The following is a 23,734-nucleotide window of genomic DNA, read 5'->3' on the forward strand; positions in this document are numbered from 1 at the left end:
TTTTCTTTGGTGAAAATTGAAAACTGAAATAAAGGATCATGTAATGAACAACACAAATGAAATACTCTCAAATCGATTTTGAACTTTTAAGATCAATATTTTTCTTGGAGTAGCTGAAAAATCTTTCCTTATGAAAAGTCAAACAGAGATACAATAAAGACAGAAAGAAAAATGAAACAAAAACCTTAGAATTTATGACTGATCAAAGTTGACAGTGAACAAAGTCCTTTGTCTGTCACTGAATTTTAGTTGGGTATGAAGGAAATGAAATAAGGATGATATATTCAGCTTCTGAATATAAACTAATTATTGACATTAATCAGATAAAGACATTTTTTTAAAATGTTAAATAAAAAATCCCAAATTATGAATACTTTGTAGATAATGAAAAAGACAATGACAAAATCTGTATCAGGGTCCAGCCCTATTTTCACTGTAATCAGACAAAATACCCTCCTGACTGAATGAATTGTCAGACTGAATTTCTCTATGTCTCTAAGCCTTGATTTCTTATTATGAATCCAGGTTTGACTTTCTTTCCTGTGTCTTCATTATTATAATTAGAACAAAGAAAAAGAAATTTCTTAAATCTTAAATTTCTGGAAAAAAAAAAAAGTGCATGACAAACTCATTAAAAGAATAAATGAACAATGTTACCAGACAATGTTTCTTACACAAAATTTTAAATGAAAATACCATTCTGAACAGGACTAATTGAGAGATGTAGTTAAAATGATTGTGAAGATATGGTAAAACAAAAGATATGGTAAAAAAAAAAAAAAAAAAAAAAAAAAAAAAAAAAAACATGGGATTTCTACAGTTTTTCATCCTTTCCTTGAGTTGAAGACTAAATGAACAGTTAGCTAAACAATCTTTTGAAAAAAATTTCAGTCAGCAATCAGTGACTAGAATGGTATTTATAAATACAGAAGAAGGGCACAATAAGGTAATCTCCCTGGTTAACTAAACCTATCCCTCACATCCTTGGAATTTAGAATTTTTTAAATCTTCCCCTTGGTGCTTTCCTGTCTCGGTGCAAATGGTCTGATTCTCAGGGTCAGGGTACCTCTATTCGCCATCTGCTGATGGAGAACAGCGCATCTCACAGCAGACAAGCAGCTGAGAACAAACATTGTATGCATCCCTCAGAGCTCACCTGGCCTTGCAGCATAAGATACATTCTTTTGAATCCTATGAAAACCTATAGGAAAATGTTGATTATCTTTTCTGATTGATGAATACTTAGAAACTCCCCACTGCTTTTTTTTTTTTTTTTTTTTTTTTTTTTTTCAATATTACACAGATTTACTAAGCTAGTAGTATGAAGCTATGCTTGTTGCTCTTGTACCATGTTCCAATTTTTTTTTTTTTCTCTGTTAAATTAAGATTTGACTGGTTCTTGAGTTATGGTATATTTCACACCTTGTGAATTTAACAACACTCAGACTCCAGTGTTGTACCTACTCATGCACAAGGTGTGAATTATAGTTTCATTACTCAGACCATGTCATTTCTCATTGTTTAAACATTATACTGAGGTCAAATAAAAAGATGAATTGATTTTAAGTTTTGTTTTTTGTTTGTCTTTTTTTTTTTTTTCCTGTCAAGTAAAACTTACTTTGAATGCTTCATACTAATAACTTGTCATCAAAAGAATACATTATTTAAGAACAAACAACTCATAGCAAATTTCATAAGTGCACAACATTTGGCATAAGAAGCCCAGGACTAAAACCTGAATTCATCCTATGGTCAAATAATTGCAATTCTAGCTAGCAAAGACAGGAAAAATTAACACCTCCAATATGCAATTCAGATCTGTTTTAGAAAACTAATATTAAAATAATAATGTCATAATATTCCCTTGAATAAGGAATTATCACAGGTTCTAATTCTCAGTTCTGAAAGAAGCGCAGATCACTTGGAGAAAATATTTGAAGATGTCTGTGATTAGATGTTCATAATCTTTTGGGTAAACAGTCATTTAAATTGTTTGTTTGTTTGTTTGTTTTCTTCTTCAAATACTGATGTAATAGTATATTTTTATTCTTCATGGGCACTCTTTTCTAGCATCATGACTCTGAATACAAAATTTCTATGTTTGTTTTCTGCAGCCATTGCAATCGACTTGTTACTATGATATTTTTACTTTTTTTTTTTTTTTTAATAAGAAGACCTATTTGTTCAGAAAGGGGGAATTATCAGCCATTCCACTGAATTTGTTTTGATACACAACTGAGAGACATGGAAACTTGACATAAAAATAAGCAGAAATGCTTTAAACATATATGATTTTAAAAACTTTTTTAAAAACATTAATTTCAAGGCTGGAAGAAAGAATGTGTTTCTGATTGTCACAAGGACTTAGTGTCTTCACTCTTCAAAAGAAAAAAAAAGCTATTGCCTCTAATCATTAAGAAAATAAACTCTATGAAAATATTACATTTCCTTAATAAGTATTTTTCAAGATAATTTGATATAGCTTGCAAATGTTTAAAAAATCCTTTGCTAATATATCTTATTTTGCTACACTTTCTTATTGTTAAAAATATATATATATATAAAATAATATATATATATAATATATATATATTTTTAGTTAGACACTGTATTTTCAAGGGAGTGATATTTTATTTCTCTATTATCTTATTTATTTATTTATTAAAAGCTCTAATTATGGAAATTAAGACATAAGGAAATGAATATCTCCTTAAGGTGTTCCAAGTTTAAAAATCTGGCAACAAATATCACAAATATCACAGGACCCAGTAGTGTCACATTTTGCCCTAGATGAGCCATGGCTAAAATCATTACACATTCAAACATTTAGCTCCACTGCATGGCTCATCCTGTGCTCAGAAACAAATGTTGATCATTGGGTCACTGTAATTTTCTCCTTTGTTTGGGTTCCCCCTGCCTCCATGTCCATGTATGTCCATAGTTTGCCTCAAGTCCAGGGTCTGCACTCTGCTGCTCTCCTTCTTACATCCCTCAGGACCTTGAACTCCACTATTTCATTATCACTACAGCCTAGGCTGCCACTATTCCCAATTGGTTCTTCCTTGTTTGTGAGCAGCACAGGCGAGTACTGATGGGGAAATGATGGAACAGATTTCTTATATCAATAAAAGCAATTTTGCATCATGAGGTTTATCGTGTTCAGTGTAACTATACCCTGTTTGCTGTGAGAACACCAAACTGGAGAACTATACCCCAGCAGCAATTATGTCATTGTTGTGTTGAGAGGTAAAATTGCTTTTCTGCTTCTCACAATTACCCATTTTATACTTGTGAAGGTTGCATTAGGCCCTTTCACTGCAGTATTGTGCTAAAAGCTCATATTGAGGCGATTAGCTACAATGACCCCTAACCCATCTATGAATCACTGCTTTCCAAGACAAAATGTCATTATGGATTAATAATATTCATACACACTTCCTTGGGGTTAATTTCATATTTACTGCAATACTGGAGCTTCTGTTCAGATGACATTGAAGCTAGCAATTTTATTTGTTTGTTTTTGGTGGTGGTGGTGGTGTTTTTATTTTTAAGTACCTTAAATCCTCCTCTGATTTTATTTGACTTTAATATATAATTCCCTGATTTACAGTCACCAGGCCACATTCTCTGCTGGAGTAAATCAATATGACTTCTTGTTTACCCCAAATAATGATCTATTCCACACACTGCAATTGCTTAAATGAAACACAGAGAAGGCATCTATATAATATGCATGATTGGCTATTTTACACATAATAAATCAATATTAATATTAAACATCGTGGTGAATGGAGTCAAGTCCAGTTGGAGGCCAGTCACTAGTGGCGTCCCCCAGGGCTTGGTGCTGGGGCCGGTCCTTTTTAATATCTTCATCGATGATCTGGACGAGGGCATTGAGTGCACCCTCAGTAAGTTTGCAGATGACACCAAGCTATGAGCATGTGTCGATCTGCTTGAGGGTAGGAAAGCTCTGCAGGAGGATCTGGATAGGCTGCACCGATGGGCTGAGGTCAACTGCATGAAGTTCAACAAGGCCAAGTGCCGGGTCCTGCACCTGGGGCGCAATAACCCCAAGCAGAGCTATAGGCTGGGAGAGGAATGGTTGGAGAGCTGCCAGGCAGAGAAGGACCTGGGAATATTGGTTGATAGTCGGATGAATATGAGCCAGCAGTGTGCTCAGGTGGCCAAGAAGGCCAACGGCATCCTGGCTTGTATCAGGAACAGTGTGACCAGCAGGGCTAGGGAGGTGATCGTCCCCCTGTACTCGGTTCTGATGAGGCTGCACCTCGAGTACTGTGTTCAGTTTTGGGCCCCTCGCTACAAGAAAGACATCGAGGTGCTCGAGCAAGTCCAAAGAATGGCAATGAAGCTGGTGAGGGGCCTGGAGAACAAGTCTTACAAGGAGCGGCTGAGGGAGCTGGGCTTGTTCAGCCTGGAGAAAAGGAGGCTCAGGGGCAACCTTATCGCTCTCTATAGGTACCTCAAGGGAGGCTGTAGCGAGGTGGGGGTTGGCCTGTTCTCCCACGTGCCTGGTGACAGGATGAGGGGGAATGGGCTTAAGTTGAGCCAGGGGAGTTTTAGGTTAGATGTTAGGAAGAACTTCTTTACCGAAAGGGTTGTGAGGCATTGGAACAGGCTGCCCAGGGAAGTGGTGGAGTCACCATCCCTGGAAGTCTTCAAAAGACGTTTAGATGTAGAGCTTAGGGATATGGTTTAGTGGGGACTGCTAGCGTTAGGTCAGAGGTTGGACTCGATGATCTTGAGGTCTCTTCCAACCTAGAAATTCTGTGATTCTGTGATAAAAAGTGAATACAACTATTTGGAAAAATAGGGAGTCATTTAGATGTGCTAATTACATAGAAATTTAAACACTAAATAATGGAAAGATCAAAGAATTGAATACTTTGAGAGATGACATTGGCTTGAAGTGATTATTCCTTTGAGGCTTTATAGGCTTGAGTGAATCTCTCTTCTTCTCACTACACCCTCCCCTCCATAACTACATACACATGTATTCACTAAGCCTTTATCTTTCTTAGGATAAATGCCTGTGAGTCTTTCATTCTTAGAAGGTGGATCAAGTGCATTTTCCGCAGTATGTAGGAAAAGTTAATGTCTGTACTGTTTGTCAAAATGACTGCATGAATACAATAACCTTTAGAACTTTTTAAAAATAAAATATAGTTTAAGATAAGACTCAGTCTGGTGTGCAAGAGGGTTCCATTTAACCTGCATTATTTTTTCTTTTCTAGAGACATAGAGGCTGTTTGTGAAGCAGCTGTGGACTGAATTAACCTCTTTTCCTCTGCAGACCTGAATCAGAACTGCCTTGTTGCACCATGAAGAGAACAAATGGAAGCAAATCAGGAGGAGGTCTACAGTATAGCCAGAGCATTGCTGTATTTCTGAAAGAGTAAGAGAATGAGTTGAGATGCAGAGGAAATGTTGATACCATCTTGATACTGTTTATTCCTTGTGCTTGTGGATGGAGTGTGTTGTCAGAGCCTGGAGCTAATACTATACAGAGAATGCAGGCAAGATCACTCCTGTCATCACCTGCTGTTCTATTCAAATATGTATGTTTGGAGGCACAGAGAGGAAGAGCAAAGAAATAATTCCTCCTGCATCTCTCTTGGCCAGTAGTTTCCTACTTTAATAGATAGTTTCTGTTGTGCAGTAGCCCAGATTCGATCCTTTATAGTATTTATAATATTCCTGAACTCACAGAAGCATGCCAGGTTTTCTCCAGATATCCCAATGCCCAACCAAGGATATCACCTTAATTCCCCTTTCTCAGACAATGTGCTCTTTTCTGGCCTAAATCATCGTGTTTTTCTGAATGTGATTAGGCCTTTACAGATAATTTAACAGAATCCACAGGTAGCAGCATTACAGTCAACAGTTCTGATTGCAGAGAGGTTGTTCTCCATTTACCTTCCATTTACCTTCCTGCACACGGACAGACTTTCACCAAATTGATTCTGTACAAGATATCACTAAACTTCACCCTAATAATGTTAATCCTTTTTACATATATATATATATGTTCAATTATATTTATATGTAATACTCAGAAATAATCACCATACAATCCCAAATCTATCACATTTGTATCTTTCCAATATTTTCTATGAGGTTTCCTCAAATTAGCCCAATTCCTTTCTTATCATATCAGAAATTGCCTCAAATGCAGTTTTTCTGTGCCACTGAAGCTGCTCAATAGTTGTTTCATCACAAAGACCTATATACATTACAGAAATTAAAAAGTTGCTCTTGTATTTCAAGAAGGAAAGCTTCTGCCCACTGACCTGCAAATACTACAGAAAATAAATAAATAAATAAATCTATTTTAAATTGAATGTTGATCCAAATAAGAAAGGACTGTACCATAGTACATGAAAAAGAGTCACTCATCTTCCAATTATTCATTCTTTGCTAAAGTCAATCCATCTTACATTCTTCAGTTGTTCAGTGAACACAAAAAGCATCTGACTGTCTTGTTAACCACGGAATTAGGGTAAAATTATAGCAACAGCTATAATGTTAAATCCTGACCTTTTTCTTACAGGTCAGTCCTGTTTTCTCATTATAAGTATTTATAATGCTAGGGATAAGGAGACCCAATACATTACCAGGGCTCCTGTTACAGACACAAATAATGATAAAGGATGAAGGAATAGACATGCCACTGTCTGGATAAAAATGCCTGCTTCCTACCGTAAGCCTCTTCAGGGCATATTGCAGTAATGTGCTGTGGGAGCCACTTTTCTGCTCTTCCAAGCAGGAACAAAATGTTCTGTTACACCTCTTGCTGATTACAGCACATACATAAGCTGAGTGATGGGCATAAAGCATAAAACACATCCTGCATAGATATACTGGACTGTTTAAGGCTTCATTTCACAAGAGGAGCATCTGCTTCCTTTTTTTTTTTTTTTTTCTGTCTTTTTTTTTTTCTTTTTTGTTGTTGTTGTTTTTTGTTTTTTGTTTTTTGTTTTTTTTTAATGGAGAAAAACACAGCGTAGAAGTTTTCCTCTCTCCATCACAGCATCAATGGAATAGGACATAAGACAGTGTTACACAATGCTTGATTCATTTTAAAGTGGTCATTTAAAAGTCCCTATGGTATTTTTATCACATCAAAAATCTTCATGAATAAAACTGTACTTTGGGAAATTTAGTTGATATTGGCAGTGTGTCAAACCCTCCAAATGCATGTTAGATGAAAGGACAACCCATCTAACAGATCTTGCTATTCTGGCACCCTGGATAGCCCATCCTGCTTGTATTAGTCCAATGCAAGTGACTCAAATCAAGCATCAAATCCAAGTGGCAGAGTCCTCTATACAACTACCTGAAAGGAGGCTTCAGCAAGAAGACTGCTATTTTCTTAGGTGACAACTGATACGACGTGAGGAAATGGCCCCAGGTTGCACCAGGGGAGGTTTAAATTGGATACTAGGAAAAATTTCTCCACAAAAAGGGCAGTCAAACATTGGAACAGACTGTCCGGGGAAGTGCTGGAGTCCCCATCCCTAGAGGTATTTAAGAGGTGTGAGGATGTGTCACCAAAAGACATGGTTTAGTGATGAGACTCAGTAAGTCAGACTGATGGTTTGACTCAGTGATCTTAAAGGTCTTTCCAACCTCAGTAATTCTATAATAAAAGTGGGCAGAGCAATCAAAAAAGTACTAGTATATAGATAAGGAAAGTCTAAGACCTTTGAAAGAGAGAAGAAAGAAAATCCAACTTATCAGGTACATTTACTGGACCTTATCCAGCTCTGCTAAGCTTCCCTCTATTTTATTTCACTGAGTTGCCCTGACTAACCAACCAAAGAACAATCTTCAATTTGGTTCATGCCATCACACACACTTTCCACAATCCTGTCAAAAGAGACATTTGTTGACACTGTCTCAGAAAAAGAATAAATAAATAAATAAAAGTCTTCAAGTGTGTAATGAATTTATTATTATTATTTTTTTAAAGACAGAGACCTTGTCAGTCAGTAACATGCTCAAAAGAAACCAGCTATGAGAAATATGCTTTATTACAGATAGTGCAACCAGGACTTAAGGGTGGTGGAATGAACACTAAAGCTATGACTTTTGAGAATATATGGAATCTGCATTTGATTTCCTTATTTAGATGAATTGTAGGCTAGATTATCATGTTGAACACTTACACACGTAGTTGTGTACTTTTATGGGGGAGAGTTACATATTTTCTGTGATTTTATTCTTTCTCCTATACCGTCAGGCAACCATAATCATTAGTACATACAAATACTGCCCAATCATTGTGTGATTCTGTGATTCTGAGAACAATTTACATGCTTCCATTATGAGATATCTCAGGAAGGAGTTGATTTTTATAGAGTAACTATTTGGCACTTTATGGACAATATGCATTAATATGGATTTTGAGCTGAGGCACTCAAAATTTATTTTCTGAATTTTTGGAAACTGAGTAACGTTTTATGTATCTCTGTTTGCCTCATTCAGAAAGGCTCTTACGAAAAAATAAATAAGTATCACTAAAGAGCAATAGAGATGTATTCCAAGTTTTAAGTTAAAGAACAAAAGAATTAGCTACCATGCATGGGACTAGCCCTGGCACTCAGGCCTTCTAGAGAAGGAAAAGAAAGGGGTGCATGTAGAATAATGGGCTAGTTACTTCATCCCATCCTAGTTCGTAGAATGATGGTGTTTAACTATCCCCTACAAGAACACAGTGGAATGTCATGTTGGATGTTATATTTGAAAAATATTGTGTATGAATCCCTTAGCTAAAGGATTTGAGGACCATTCTCTCCATGTGACAAAGTGGAAAAAGAAAAAGTCTATTTCTGAATATCTCAAAAAAAAAAAAAAAAAAAAAAAAAAAAGGAATTTGTGTTATTTGTCTGATTTTTTATTTATTTATTTGTAGCTGAAAGAGGAAGAACTGCACAAATATAACCCTGGCCCTCAGGAATTCCACGGAACTTTAGTTACTAACTTCAGTGAAGGCTCAGTTTTGATTTTTATTTCTCTACATGGTTGAATGTTAAGAAATTCCTGGTGTACAATGCAGCAAAGGTTTTCAAGTTCAGCTCCTGCCACCCTACAATAGTTATGCTTTGTTGTTTCAGAAAATGAACATACAGAATGTTTTCATTTGTCTGTTTGACAAATATGCCTGAATGCTCAATAACTTATCTTTGAAATTAACTTGTCAGGGAAATCATGACACAAATATAATGATGAAACATTACTCTGCTCTAAAGATGAATTTCTGTAACAGTCATAACTGGCCTCTGGGGCGTTACTGATTGATGAGTCAATACTTTAATAGAAATTGAACTAATTTATGTGCATCTCTATAAATAAAAATCTACATATTCTACAATGTGCAGATTCATTGGGCTAACCATCAAAAAAATCATGAATGGTTTAGACTGATTTGTGTTTGTTCCAGAGACATATGATAAAAAAGAGTACGTTAACCTAACGTACAATGAAAAAAAAAATGTATATATATATATATACTTGTGTGTCCTGTTTCTGCATTGTGTGTAATTTCTTTGCAATGAACTACATTGGAATATTTAATATATTTGATAAATAATTATTATACTAAAATTAAAATTTTTATACCCTAACAAATTTTACCTAGTGAAATTGTGAAACACATACTGACAAATTCAAATTGAGAACTATACTTCCCCAATCGGATGTTAACAACCTGGAAAATTAACCCCTTTACTCCATTCCTGATTGAAACTAGATGATTGGAACAAGATGATCTTTAAGATCCCTTCCAACCCAAGCCATTTTATGATTCTATGATATCGAAAGAAATAAGGACATGAGCTCTTAAAACAAATATGTCCTTTTCAAATAAATAAAAGGGGAAAATTTTGGACTTGTAGATCAGGTAGTATAATGATATCTAGTAAATTTGTTTGTGGGTTTTTCTTAGTTGTTTTGTTTTGTATTTACAATTGTTTTGCAACATAGAAGTATCTGCTAATCTAGAATACTTTATTTAATTTAAGTTCATTTAAAGTTGTTCATTTGCTGGAACATCAAAAGACTTGGAGGGAGATTCTACTCTTGCTTGTGGAATCTTATCCTAGGCTCCAATTAATGTGTTGACCAGCTCTCCACTGGCACACAGAAAACTTTAAATGGCTTTCTCAACTGTAGAACATATTATGTAAGATAAACATGCCATATCACTTTTTTTTTTTTTTTTTTTTTTTTTTTTACTACTGTTTTATTCTTTACACATCATATTTCCACCAAATGACCTAGATTCAAGATTGACTCAAAATACTATTTTATGACAATGCAGCTATTCTATGATGATAACACAGAATGCATGCTTATGGTGGTTTTTCCTTGCTGGGCAACTAAACTCCACCACAACTGCTCTCTCATGCCCCCTCCTCAAAGAAAAAGGGGAAGAAAACATGATATAAAAGGGCTCAAGGCTTGAAATAGGGACAGGGAGGTAGCTTACAGGCAAAACAGACTCAGCATAGGCGGATTTATATAATTTATTGCCTATCACAAGCAGACTAAGCAAACTGTAAAAACACCTTCCCCCCATCCACCCTCCACTATGTCCTGCCCCCGAGCACTGCAGGGCAATGGGGATTAGGGGCTGCTGTCAGTCACTAACAGTTCTCCACCACTTCTTCGCAGTTACTCTCTGCCCACGCTCCAGCATGATGTCCTTCCCACAGGATGCTGTCCTTCCTGAAGTGATCCTGCATGGGCTTCCCACAGGCAGCAGCTCTTCAAGAACTGCTCCCACATGGGTCCACAACACTGAGTCCATCTGTCAGGAGTGAACTGCTCCAGCACAGGTCCCCCACGGGCAGCAGCTCCCCCCAGACATCCTGCACCTGCGTGGGCTTCTCTCTATGGGCTGCAGCTCCGGCCCAGGGCCTGCTCCTGCAGGTGCTCTCCATGGGCCACAGCCTCCTCCATGCCACATCCACCTGCTCCACTGGGGGCTCCTCTATGGTCTGCACCATGGAGATCTGCTCCATGTGGGACCCATGGGCTGCAGAGGGACAGCCTACTTCACCAGAGGCCTCTCAACAGGCCGCAGGGGAACTTCTCCTGCATGCCTGGAGCACCTCCTACCCTCCTTCTGCACTGACCTTGGCATCTGCAGGGCTGGTTCACACTTCTTGCTCTCTCAGCTGATGCTGTATAGCTTTTTGTTTTGTTTTGTTTTGTTTTTATTTTTGTTTTTGTTTTTCCTTTCTTATATCTCTCTTACATCTCTTCTCCCACAGGCACAACCAGTGTCGCTCACTGGCTCGGCTCTGGCCAGTGGTGGGTCCCTTTGGAGCTGGCTAAAATTGGCCTATATCTGACATGCGGCAGCTTCTGGGCTTTTCTCACAGAGTCTACCCCTGCAGGCCCCCTGCTACCAGGAGCCTTCCATGTAAACCCAATACAATGCTTTAACAATGTCATTCCAACATGGTGGAAGTATACAGCCTCTGTTCCTCTTGTGAGTTACCTGTAAACTTAATTCCTTATGATTAGCTAAATATGTATGCTTTATTTATTGTCTTAAAATAAATAAATAAATAAATAGATAGATATACAAGCATACATATGTAATACACGTATGGAATTCAAAAGAAAAGCTATTTATATGGATAGAATATTCACATAAGTAAGATAATAAGATATTTAGGTACACATGAAACTAATTGTCAAATGTAAGGACAGTTTGTTTCCAACACCACTTCCCAAAAGTTGTGCAGATTCTTTAACTGGTAGGTCTTATTTAGGAGGGAGATATCATATTTTTGGTATTACAGAGAAAATGAAAAGACCTTTTAGCAGGATTTATTGACAGAGTTCAATAAGGGTCATCCAATCAGTGTCTGAAAGATATCTTCATCTACTTGTATTTATCGAGGAGTTTATCTCAGTTACTCCTATATAATATATTATTTAGTGGGAACACTGTGTACAGAATTACCTAACACTTTTCTATTTTACCCTAATGCTTTGAAAGAAGCTATTATTTTCTGAGGAGAGGAAGAAGCATATATTAATTTTCCTATAATTGCCTTCACTAGTTCTTTGGACTCACAAATGACCTTTTTTTCTCTTTGATCAAAAGAATTTGAAATGCTTTGAGACTTTGAATTAAAGTTCTCTTCAGTTCAGACTATGTATTTTTTGTGCAACTTCATCTACCAACACGTTTTAAGGAAATATCTGATGATTACTTTTTTGGGAAGAGACAAGCTTGTGTATTTGTTTGATTTTGATTTTGGACATAAAACAGTGGAATGAAACTCCTTTATTTTTATACCATAACCATTTCACAGAATTTAGAAACCAAATAATTTAGGGCAAAGTTTGTCCTTCCTAATTTCAAGAAATGAGCCACTGGGCATGTAGCTTAATAAAATGGTATTAGTGAAAAGCGTTCATATGCAGCTATGTACAATATCAGGCCAGCTATGTATTAGTTTAGTGGCATGAACTAGTACTACATGCTATCTCTATTTTTCAAATATTTCCACTCTCTTCCCCAGATTTTTATATTTTGGAACTTTTTGGCTTACATATACACAAAAGCTATTTTTATATACATTTTGCAGAAGGTTCCATAAAGTTTCTTTAATAAGCTTTTGAAATACACTTGTTTAAACATGTCCTCTGCCTTCTCTTTATTTTGCTTCTTTAATCACTCTAATCTCTTAGGAATGTGTCAGAGAAATTTGAATCTTGAATATTCAACAGTCCAGCCATCCTAAAGTACTCTTCTTTGAACAGGTAAATACAGAGACTGGCTAAAAACTTTTAGTTTCCCTGATTTGGGAAATAAAGATTTGATAGTGGTGGTGCTGTTCTTATAGCTGTACTCTGTGATAGAGACATATGAAAATCCAGCAAACCATATTAGCAGCTTTCCTAATAGAAAATTTCCCTAAACTATTGCAAGTCCAGGCTGTTCCTACCTCATGTTTCCCTGGGCCAACTGATTCTTCATGTCTCAAGACATGTTGCATGTTCTCCCTCAGTATGCCTGGGTGAAGTATGGACAAAAGGCTACATCTACATCCTCCTTACAGATAGTTTGGGCTCTTGTAGTTCTGCAACAGGTGCAGTCTGTAGTGTCTACAGTCTTTCCCTTGAATGACTGCAAGGAAGGCTTATTGTATTAGCTATGTTGTCTTCCCTACTTTCATGCAGCTGCACAAAGCTTCAGCTTGTCCTTAACCTCGTAGTCATAGTATACTTTTTCCTACTGTTTTTAGACAAGCTCTTTTGCTTCTTTAGAGCCATAGTGAGCAGTTTAAACTATATATATATATATTTTTTTGTTTTGTTTTGTTTTGTTTTTTTTTGTGGGTAGGGGGAATAAATAATTAGCAGACTCTTAAAATAAGATAAAATATTTTCTCCGACATAAAAAAATAAATATACTTTTGCTCAAGCTGAGACTTGGACTGTCTTGCTCAATGTGTTTCCTGTGATGGGTGGATGTTGACTTTGTTGATGAGTGGCTTTTTTCACACTGTTGAAGAGTGTTTTGGCAGCTTATCCAGTTCTTAGGATCTGGATATTGCCTTTTCCAATCTGTCTGACAGATCACACTGTGAAATTTGAAACAGAAACCTAAATTCATATCACAGAATATGTCAGTGTTATAAAAAGATGGTGTTACACATCACTGTATTCTAGCCCAACCAGGGAATCGATATTACATGATTCTACGTGTATTTTTGCAGTGTTTGAGGCTTTAATGTACTCTTCTGTATAAATAGAATCTAAAGTAGGAGCAGAGACTTATCTCATATGAACTGCTGAACACTACCTAGGCATAGCATATCAAAATGTCAAAAAATTTGGACTACAAAATATATTAAAATGTATAAATATATTAAAATTAGCCACCTCTCTGTAAAACAAATCAAAATATATACTGCATGCAAATGTTTATGCTTTAGGGCAGAAGTCAAACACTAAACTGCCTGAGGTAAGGAATAAATTTTTTACCCTCTAGGTAGCTGTGAAATAGAGAGTTCATTGGACTTTTCTCAAAAGCACTGGCTCTTACTTATTTTTCAGAAAAGGAAACTGCACCAACTGAACTATTGGTTTATGCCAAAACAGCACTCCTGTAAATTCTGCAGCACTAGCAATTTTTGCATTGCATCAAAGATATAACTCCCTCAAACAAGCAGCAAGATAAAGGCAGAAATACACCCTGGCATTTGCCTGCGTAGCTGACTGCAGTGACCTATATTTGTCTTCAGCAACAAATTCTCAGTTACCTCTGTAATGATAAAATCAATGATTTAAAGGTATGGATCACTGGAAGAAATATAACACATTTCCCTCATATTTCAATATTGAAATGGTTCAGAATTTGTGGCACATAGCCACCAAAATTACATCACAATAATTTTCCAAATTTAATGACTTGTGGTTATGTAATCCCTCAAACATGCCAGTAGAAATCTTATTAAAACTGATTGATTTTGACCCATGGCTTTCTAGAAAGTCTGTTCTGTTTAAACCAGCACTTTAAAATGTTCTTCAACTTGATATTTATGGTATACGTTTTTATTTTAATAATTATTATTGTATTTATTTTCATTTCCAATTGATATTTCCTTTAAAAAGGGAGATGTCTATTTCTTATAGGATCATCTTATAATACTATCTTAGCTGCAACACAAATCTGCATCCTCCTAGGTGTGAGGAGAGACAGCATGCCTGACAGATCTGTAGCAAGCATCAGTCTCCCTGCAGAACAGGTTTTACTGTGAGTGCTCAGCTGTCTTCTGTAGAAATAAATTAGTTTATCTAGTTGTAATATAAAAGAGGAAGGTCCAGAAAGAGAAAACATGAGCCAGAATCTCCAATCCTATAGCTAAGACCAGATTTTCACTTTATTCCTAGAATTATTTTTAATTATAACTGCAGCTTCAAAAGAGAAAGGGGAGGAGAGGAAGGGAGGGGAGAGGAGAGGAGAGGAGAGGAGAGGAGAGGAGAGGAGAGGAGAGGAGAGGAGAGGAGAGGAGAGGAGAGGAGAGGAGAGGAGAGGAGAGGAGAGGAGAGGAGAGGAGAGGAGAGGAGAGGAGAGGAGAGGAGAGGAGAGGAGAGGAGAGGAGAGGAGATATAGTTCAGTTGGAAGGTACCTTCAAAGATCATGTAGTCCAACTTTCTGACCACTTCAGGGCTAACCAAAAGTTAAATCACATTGCTGAGAGCATTATCAAAACATATTTTGAGGCATGGGGCATTTGACAGGCATGAAGCATCAACCACCTCTTTAGGAAGCCTGTTCCAGTGTTTGGCTGCCCTCATGGTAATGACATTTTTCTTATGTCCAGTCTGAACCTCCACTGGTGCAGCTTTGTTCCATTTCCACACATCCTGCCAGGAACCAACCAGGGAGCAGAGACCAGCACCTTCCTCTCCACTTCCACTCCTCAGGAAGTTGTAGAAAGCAATGAGGTCACCTCTTAGCTTTCTTCTTTCCAAACTAGACAACCCAAGTGTCTTCAGCCTCTTCTCACAGAACATGCCTTCGAGACTTTTTACCAGCTGCATTACCCTCCTCTGGACACTTGCAAGGACCTTAACATCTTTTTTTATATTGTGGAGCCCAGAACTGCACTTAATGTTCAAGGTGAGGGTGAACCAATGCTAAATATAGTGTGAGAATTGCCTCTTACGACTTTATGACTCTTATGACTCTTATGGCTGTGCTGTGTTTAATACATCCCAAAATGCATTTTGCCTTCTTGGCTGCCAGGGTACACTGCTGACTCATGTTGAGCCAACTTCCAACAGATAGATGGACAGCTTGGAAATAACATGTCAGGGGACAGTGTCTGAGGGTGGGAAGTGCTGCTCATCAGTTTTTCAGGGCTAATAGAATTGTTCTTTCTTGTTGTTTTTGTGCATATATAACTATTGAGAAAGGGAATCCTGTTATTGGAGAGTCAACTTAAATTTGGGACAAAAGTAGCACCCCATGAGTGGACATTACTTAATTGTGAGAACAGGAGAGTAAACACTAAAACAAATGCTGAAGGAGTACAAGATCCATAGAAAATATTTGGCCAATGCCAAATACAACTGTTATACCACAGTGCTTAGCTCTGTAAGGAAACCTAGAAATGTTAGAATGCATACAGTATTCATGAGGTTTGATTTTTCCCTGATTCTTGGCACATATCTTTTTTTTATCTGACCAGTTACAAGGAATAAAAATCCTCATTTTTATACATTAATTTTTGAAATCCCTGCCTTTCTTTCATAGAAAACTTATGTTAGTACCAACAGCTGGTGTACTAAACTTTTCCACGTATTACATAATGTATATTGTCACAGTCTGGGTTTTTAGACTTTGTTGCATAAAAGATTCTGTTACATGTAATAAAACCCTAAAAATAGGATTGTATATGCTTCAGCTACAGTGTCTACATCATTCAAGATTTCATTTTTTTCAGCTTTGGTGTTTTTTTGTTTTTTGCTTTTTTTTTTTTTAATATGTATATATATATTTTAACCACCAAACATAGCTTACAAATCATGCTCTTCTCATTACCAAAGGAACGGAATGTGCTCAGTAAATGCTAAAAATAGATCAAAAAAAAAAAAAAAAAAAAAAAAGTATGCTAAAAAAAAAAAAAAGAGAGATGCTAAAAGTAGATCCCAAAGTTAGGTGAGATCTGGCAGCAATTTGACTCCTGACAACTTTGCTATTAAATATTTGTTCAAAATGGAAACCTAACCTTCTAATTCTGAAAATTACAAACCTAGCAAATGAGATCTGACATATTTTCCCAGTTTCTTTTGTACCTTTGCAAATATTCATGTCATCCGATGCTGTTACAAGTCAATAACACTCCGGGAAGAGTGTTTATTTTTATTAGATTCGTTTCATCCCATATGTCTCCCTGCAGTTATCTCCACCTGTTGGGAACCATTCACGTATTACATACTTTTAATTCAGACTGGATACGGTCCTTGCAACAGAATCAGCCCTAGATATTTTAAGACTGTCAGTGCTCCAGCATCAGTTGTTTGCAGAGAAAAGCTGTCACCCACAGGAAACTCCATACCGCTATGGCTCAGGGTCCTCTCTTTCATGAACTGAAAGGCAGCAAAGAGTGAGCATTCTAAAACTGTCTCTGAGTGAAAGGCTTCAGTATGATCAAGTAGAAATATGGTGGTATACAGTGGAAGTGAAGAAAGACAATATCCTGACTGTGAACAGACTAATGAGAGCAGTAAAGGGGTCAGGACATGCAAATATTGTTGCTGATGCATATGACAAAGGCCAAAATATCAGTTTTAGAGAGATGAGGAAAAAAAAAAAAAAGAACAACACATTATAGGTGGGACTGGTGAAATAAACCTGTTATGAATGGGTTTTCTGGCAAGATAAATACAGTAGCTTAGGATCTCCCATACGGAGGGATACGAATACTGAAATTAGAAGTAAATTATCCATGGGAGTAAACACTACTGACTATTTTGCCTTCCACACTCAAACTGGGATTGGGAGAAGGCTTTTTTCTTCTTGAAAGTCTGTGGATGGTGTCTCTTCTCCCTGTCCTTTTATCCTGAGTTTCCATAACTCTTTGGGAAAGTTTCTTTTGATTTTTCAGTTCAGCTTTTTGATCAACGTGCTCAAAATTTATGAATTTGTCTACATTCTCTCAATTTTGGTGCAAATTTTGAGGATGATACTTGGAAAATAACTTTAGGACATAGTTATGCTTTGTATTTCTGACTGCAGCACATAACCACCTCAGAGTGAAGGAGCTACACTTATTTGTGTCAATATATCAGTATATCAATATCCAAATATATATATCCAATATTTGTGTCTGCAGTCACCTTTCTTCAACAGTTACAAATCTGTGTATGCAGGTTTGAAACTAAAGATTGACATATTTGTTTCATTGGAAGCAGTAGGCTATGTAATTATGAAGACACGAGTGCAGATTAGATGATGTGGTGTAATTGCCTGAAGCAACTAGGAAAATAAAACTAACATTCACATTTTTAAGGAAAAGGTACAGCATTGAAGAGGCTTTCAGGGTAGGGCATAATTGCATTACCTGAGTGTTCCCTAGGCTCCCAACCTTCGATGCTATCGCGCTGGGGAAACTTGGTGTGCTAGCCCTAAGGAACAGCACGGAGTGTAGAGTGGAGTGGAGACACCACGGCTAGGCTCTGTAATCAGGTGGGGACTTGATTGTTCTTGTGCACAAAGCTGCACTTTTTGCCACCCTGAGCCAAAGACCTGTCATGTTTTGACAAATGCTGTACCCTAGTGTACTTTTTGCTCATTATAATATCATTATAATACCAAAACACACCTCCATCCCAAAAGATACCCGCCTCCAAGGTGTGACCACCCCTCACTGAGCATGCGTTCTGAATTTCTCAGAGCCTATTACTTTAAACGGAGACGGGAGAACTTTTCACCAATCATGACTAAGATATGCTTGACTAGAGCCACTCAAGCTCCACCTAAAAGATAGAAAATAATATAAATTGGCTCAAGAAAGAGGGGATGTCAGGGAAGATACCACCGTCAGGGGAGATACCATCCCAAGGAAATACAACATCCTTAGGACTTCCTGACTCCTGGGATCAGTTGACAGGCTGAGCCTCTCTTCCCCCCCCCATTGGGACGCTTTTGGGTGAGATCTGAATACTGGCTTATAAATCTCTCTAGAGTCTTTGGTCTTTTTAACATGTTTATTTCCCGGCTGTGCACCTGTAACACCTGAATATTTCATGCATGATAGCTTGCTTTTGCAGACAGTCACTATCGCCAGCAATCCAAAAGAACCTGATTATCTGTTGCTGTAATAAACCATACTTGATCACACTGTGATAGCTCTCATTAAGTGCAACTAGGGTAAGGGTGGTTATCCGTGATAGTTCAGTGTTCTGAATCCAACCAGACCCCCAGATGGTTAATGCATTTTTGGTGAATGTCTGAACGGACCCCCAGACGGTTAATGCGTTGATGGTGAATGTCTGAACGGACCCCCAGACAGTAAATGCGTTTTTGGTGACTGTCTGAAGGGACCCCCAGATGGATAATGCGTTGATGGTGAATGTCTGACTGGACCCACAGACGGTTAACGCATTTTTGGTGAATGTCCAACTGGTTCAGTCCCCTGAATCCGACCGGGCCCGTAATGGTTAATCAGCTACACCCCTTAACGCGACAGATGACATAAAGATTATTTTCATGGTTTCAAATTTATCTGCACCCAGATGAGAATTTTGTAGTGATGAGAATTCTTCACATTAAGAAATACATTGTACACAATGCAGTGTATCCATATGTAGTGGGTTTATGTGACAAGGTTTTGGTAGCAGGAGGCCATAGGGATGGTTTCTGTGAGAAGGATCTAGAAGATGCCCCATGTTTGGTAGGGGCCCCACTGCTGACCAGAGCCGAGCCAATAAGTGAAGTTGTTTTGCGCCTATTTGAGAGCATATATAAGACAGGGAAAAAATGCTGTGACACTCAGCAGCTGTGACAGTGAAGGGAGTGAGGAACAGCCTTGCAGGCGCCAAGGTCAGTGAAGAAGGAGGAGGAGAGGTGCTCCAGGTGCTGGAGCAGAAGTCCCCTGCGGCCTGTGGTGAGGACCATGGTGAAGCAGGATGTCCCCCTGCAGCCCATGCAGAACCACGGTGGAGCAGGGTTCCACGCTGCAGCCCGTGGAGGAGACCACGGTGGAGCAGGTGGCCCTGCACCGACGGAGGCTGCTGCCTGTGGAAGACCCCTGCCGGAGCAGACTCTGGGCTGGACCTGTAGCCCATGGAGAGGAGCCCACACAGGAGCAGGTGACCTGGCAGGAGCTGCTGCCCGTGGGGGAGCCAGGTTGGAGCAGTTTTCTCCTGAGGGATGGACCCTGTGGTATGGACCCATATCTAGAGCAGTTCTGGAAGAGCTGCTACCTGTGGGAAGCCCACACCAGATTAGTTCATCAAAGACTGTATCCCGTGGGTGGGACCCCACAGCACAGGGGACAAGAGTGACCAAGAAGGAGCGGCGGAGAAGAAGTGCTGTAGACTGACCATAAACCCCATTCCCCCGTTCCCCTGCGCTGCTCGGGGGGAGGAGGTGGAAGAGGGTGGATGGGGGGGGAAGGTGCTTTTGGTTTCTTTCCTTTGTTTCTCCCTTCTCTAGCTTGTTAGTAATAAGCAATAAATCTTACTATCTCCCTATGCAGAGTCTGTTTTGCCCGTTACAATAACTACTGCGTGATCTTCTTGTCCTTATCTCAACCTATGAGCCCTTTTCATCATATTTTCTCCCCGTTCCTCTTTGTGGAGGGGGAGTGAGAGAGCGGCTGTAGTGAAGATCGGCCGCCCGCCCGAGTGGAACCACGACACTGTGTTAATATTTCTTACTATGAATCATTATCTTTTTTAACATCCTGTAATAAAAATTTACCCGTGACACTTTTTACCTCTTGCAGACCCAATTTTAAGCCAAAGTAATTAACAATGCTATCAACAGTACCTTCCACAGTAGTACCATATAGTGGTGGTTTGAATACTTTGCCTCAAATTGAAGAAGTGGTTGGGAAAACACTGGTCATCTAAGTTCTCATCATAAGATAAGTGATTGTCTAAGTTCTGTTTCACCTCACCCTGTTTTCCTTCATGCAAACTGAAGAACCAAAAGGATGAAAATGTTGATTCTGTTTATAGATGAAAACACAGAAATGGAATCTGTGTTCATTAGTACTGGTGTTCATATTTTATGTACTCTATTAGTATTTCTAAAAAGTTAACCTTAAGTCATCAAAATCTGTCTGCAGCAACCTGCTTAACTTTGAATTAGAGCCTGGATAATATTGAATATGGCCAATGACATCAAGGGCAACAGGAAGGGCAACAAGTGCATCAGTGATAAAAGGAAGATGTGGGGCCTCTCCTGAAGGAAACAGGAGACCTGGTTACAGGAGACCTGAAACAGGAGGCCTGAAAAGACCAAGGTAACTAGTGCCTTATTTGCCTCAGTCTTTTCCAGCAAAACCATTCTTCAGGAATCCCAGAAGCCAGACTCAATGAACAGAGCAAATGAGACGTACCCTTGGTGGGAAAAGATCAAGTCAGAGAATGTTTGAGGAAACTGGACATTTATAAGTCTGTGGGCCCTGATGGGATACACCCACAAGTGGGATCTGGCAGATATGATTATGAGGCCACTCTATAACCTTTGCTCAATTTTGGCATCTAGGAGAAGTGCTGGAAGACTGAAAACATCACTCCTATCTTCAAGAAGGGCAAGAAGGAGAACCTGGGAAGCTACGTGTTGAAGCCTCACCTCAACCTCTGGAAAGGTGATGGAGCAGCTAATCTTGGAAATCATTTCCAGGCCCATGAAGGGGAAGAAAATCATCAAGAGTAGACAGCAGGGATTCACCAAGTCATGCTTGTCCAGCCTGAAAAGCTTCTATAATGAAATTAACAGTCTGCTGAGGGGTGAGCAGTCTGCTGAGGGGTTAGCAGTGAATATTGTCCTCCTAGACTTCAGTAAGGACACTAAAATTGTTTCCCATAAGATAGTCACAGAGAAGCTATTAACATATGAGCTGACCATGAGGTGGACAGAAAACTGGCTGAAAGGGCAGACCCATAAGAAAGTAGTAGTCAGTGGCTCAAAGTCTAGTTGTAGGCCAGTAATGAGTGGAGTATCCCAGATATCAATAGTGGGTCCAGTCTTGTTTAACATCTTCATTAATGATCTGGACAATAGAATGGAGTGCACCCTCAGTAAATTCATGGAAGACACAAAACTATGGGGCAAGGCTGATTCACCAGAGGGTTGTGCAGCCATCTGAGGGACTTTGACAGGCTGGAAAGCTGAGCTGACAAGAATCTTATGAAGTTCAACAACTGCAGAGTCCTGTACATGTGGAGAAACAACCCCAGGCACCAGTGCATGCTGGAGGTCACCCAGCTGGAAAGCAGCTCTGCAGAAAAGGATCTAGGAGTCTTGATAGACACCAAGTTGAACGTGAGTCAGCAATGTGCCCTTGCTGCTAAGGCTAACAATATTCTTGGCTGCATTAGGCAAAGTATCTCCAGCAGGTGAAAAGAGGTGATCACCATTCTGTAATTCTATGATTCTTTGTGAACGTGGAAGAACATCCATAGTGTATGGTTTTGCGATTCTGGTGTGCTAGAGACAATACTTGTGAGACCCCAGCTAGAGTACTGCATTCAGCTCAGGGGCCTCCAGCACAAGAAGGATGTGAACCTATCAGAAATTGTCCAGAGGAGGGTCATGAAGATGACCAGAGTTTTGGAGCACCTCACCTATGAATAGAGGCTGAGGGAGCTGTTTTTTTTCAGCCTGGAGAAGAGAAGGCTTCAGCGAGACATTATTGCAGCCTTCCAGTACCTAAAGGGGGCCTACAAGAAAGCAGGAGAGGAATTCTTTGTGAGTAGTAGCAATGTGAGGACAGTAGTGTAATGAGAGGACAAGGAATGAGTAAGGGTTTTAAACTAAATAAGGGTTGATTTAGACTAGGTAGTAGGAATAAATTCTTCACTCAGAGGTGATGACACACTGGACCAGGTTGCCCAGAGAAGCTGTAGATGCCCAGTCCCTGGAAGTATTTAAGACCAGGTTGAGTGGGGCTTAAGGCAGCCTGGTCTAGTGGGAGGTATTCCTGTCCATGGCAGGGGGGGTGATAATTACATGGTCTTTAAGATCCTTTCCAACCCAAAACATTGTATGAGTCTATGAATTATTGCCCCTCTCTGGCTGACTGGATTGCTTCGGATTCACAGAAATCACATGCCTTTTGTGCTCAGGTAATCCCCTGTGATGATCACTGCTGTACATACCAGTTTCCTTATGTTTGATTAGGGTATTGAAAATGCCAAATACTTCTCTGTGTTTATACATCACCAAACACAACTGAGTGTTTCCATTAAGTACTCTTTTGATGACTCAGAGCAATACAAATGAACATTAACAGCAACAACAACATAGACAAATTTATTTTAATGTTACTTCGAGTTTTCTTTTGGTTCACTAATTTAATATCTGTTCCAATTGTTTTAGGCTCCCCAACTTTATTTGCTAAATATGAAAATATTCTTTATATTGTATTTTTATATGATACTAATGTGGTGTTGAATTTGAAAGATCTACACATGTATTTGACATTAAACATGCCATTAAGCATTTGCTGAATAAGGATGAGTATACACTTAATTTTAAGGACAAGCATAATTGCCCTGACACCCAAAACCAAAGCAAAACAAAATAAAACACCATGTTATGCTTCCTCTCTTGTTCAAAACATCATTTTACGGTTTCTCTCATGGACTCTTTCTGCAATCTCTCTATACTAAATTTATATTAAAAATAGTGACTGTTAGATATTCTCTATTGTATATTTATCTTTTGATCTGTATATACATTTTACTTCACCTGTGCATTTGACTTTATTACAGAAATGTACTCTATATATGCACTGTGCATATCTTAGCTCTGCAGAAAACAGAAGCAAGGAAGAAATTCAGCTGCTTAATTATTTGGACAGTATTTCATGGAGATAACATATTATGCCTATGATTTATAACCTGCATGGATTGCCAATTGATTTTTAAGGTGGTCATAAAAAGCTGAGGCCTGACTACTCAGGAGAAATTGCCAATCTCTTTTTTGATATCACAAGTATGACAC

Source organism: Aythya ferina (assembly GCF_964211825.1).
Source record: "Aythya ferina genome assembly, chromosome: 1".
NCBI lineage: Eukaryota > Metazoa > Chordata > Aves > Anseriformes > Anatidae > Aythya > Aythya ferina.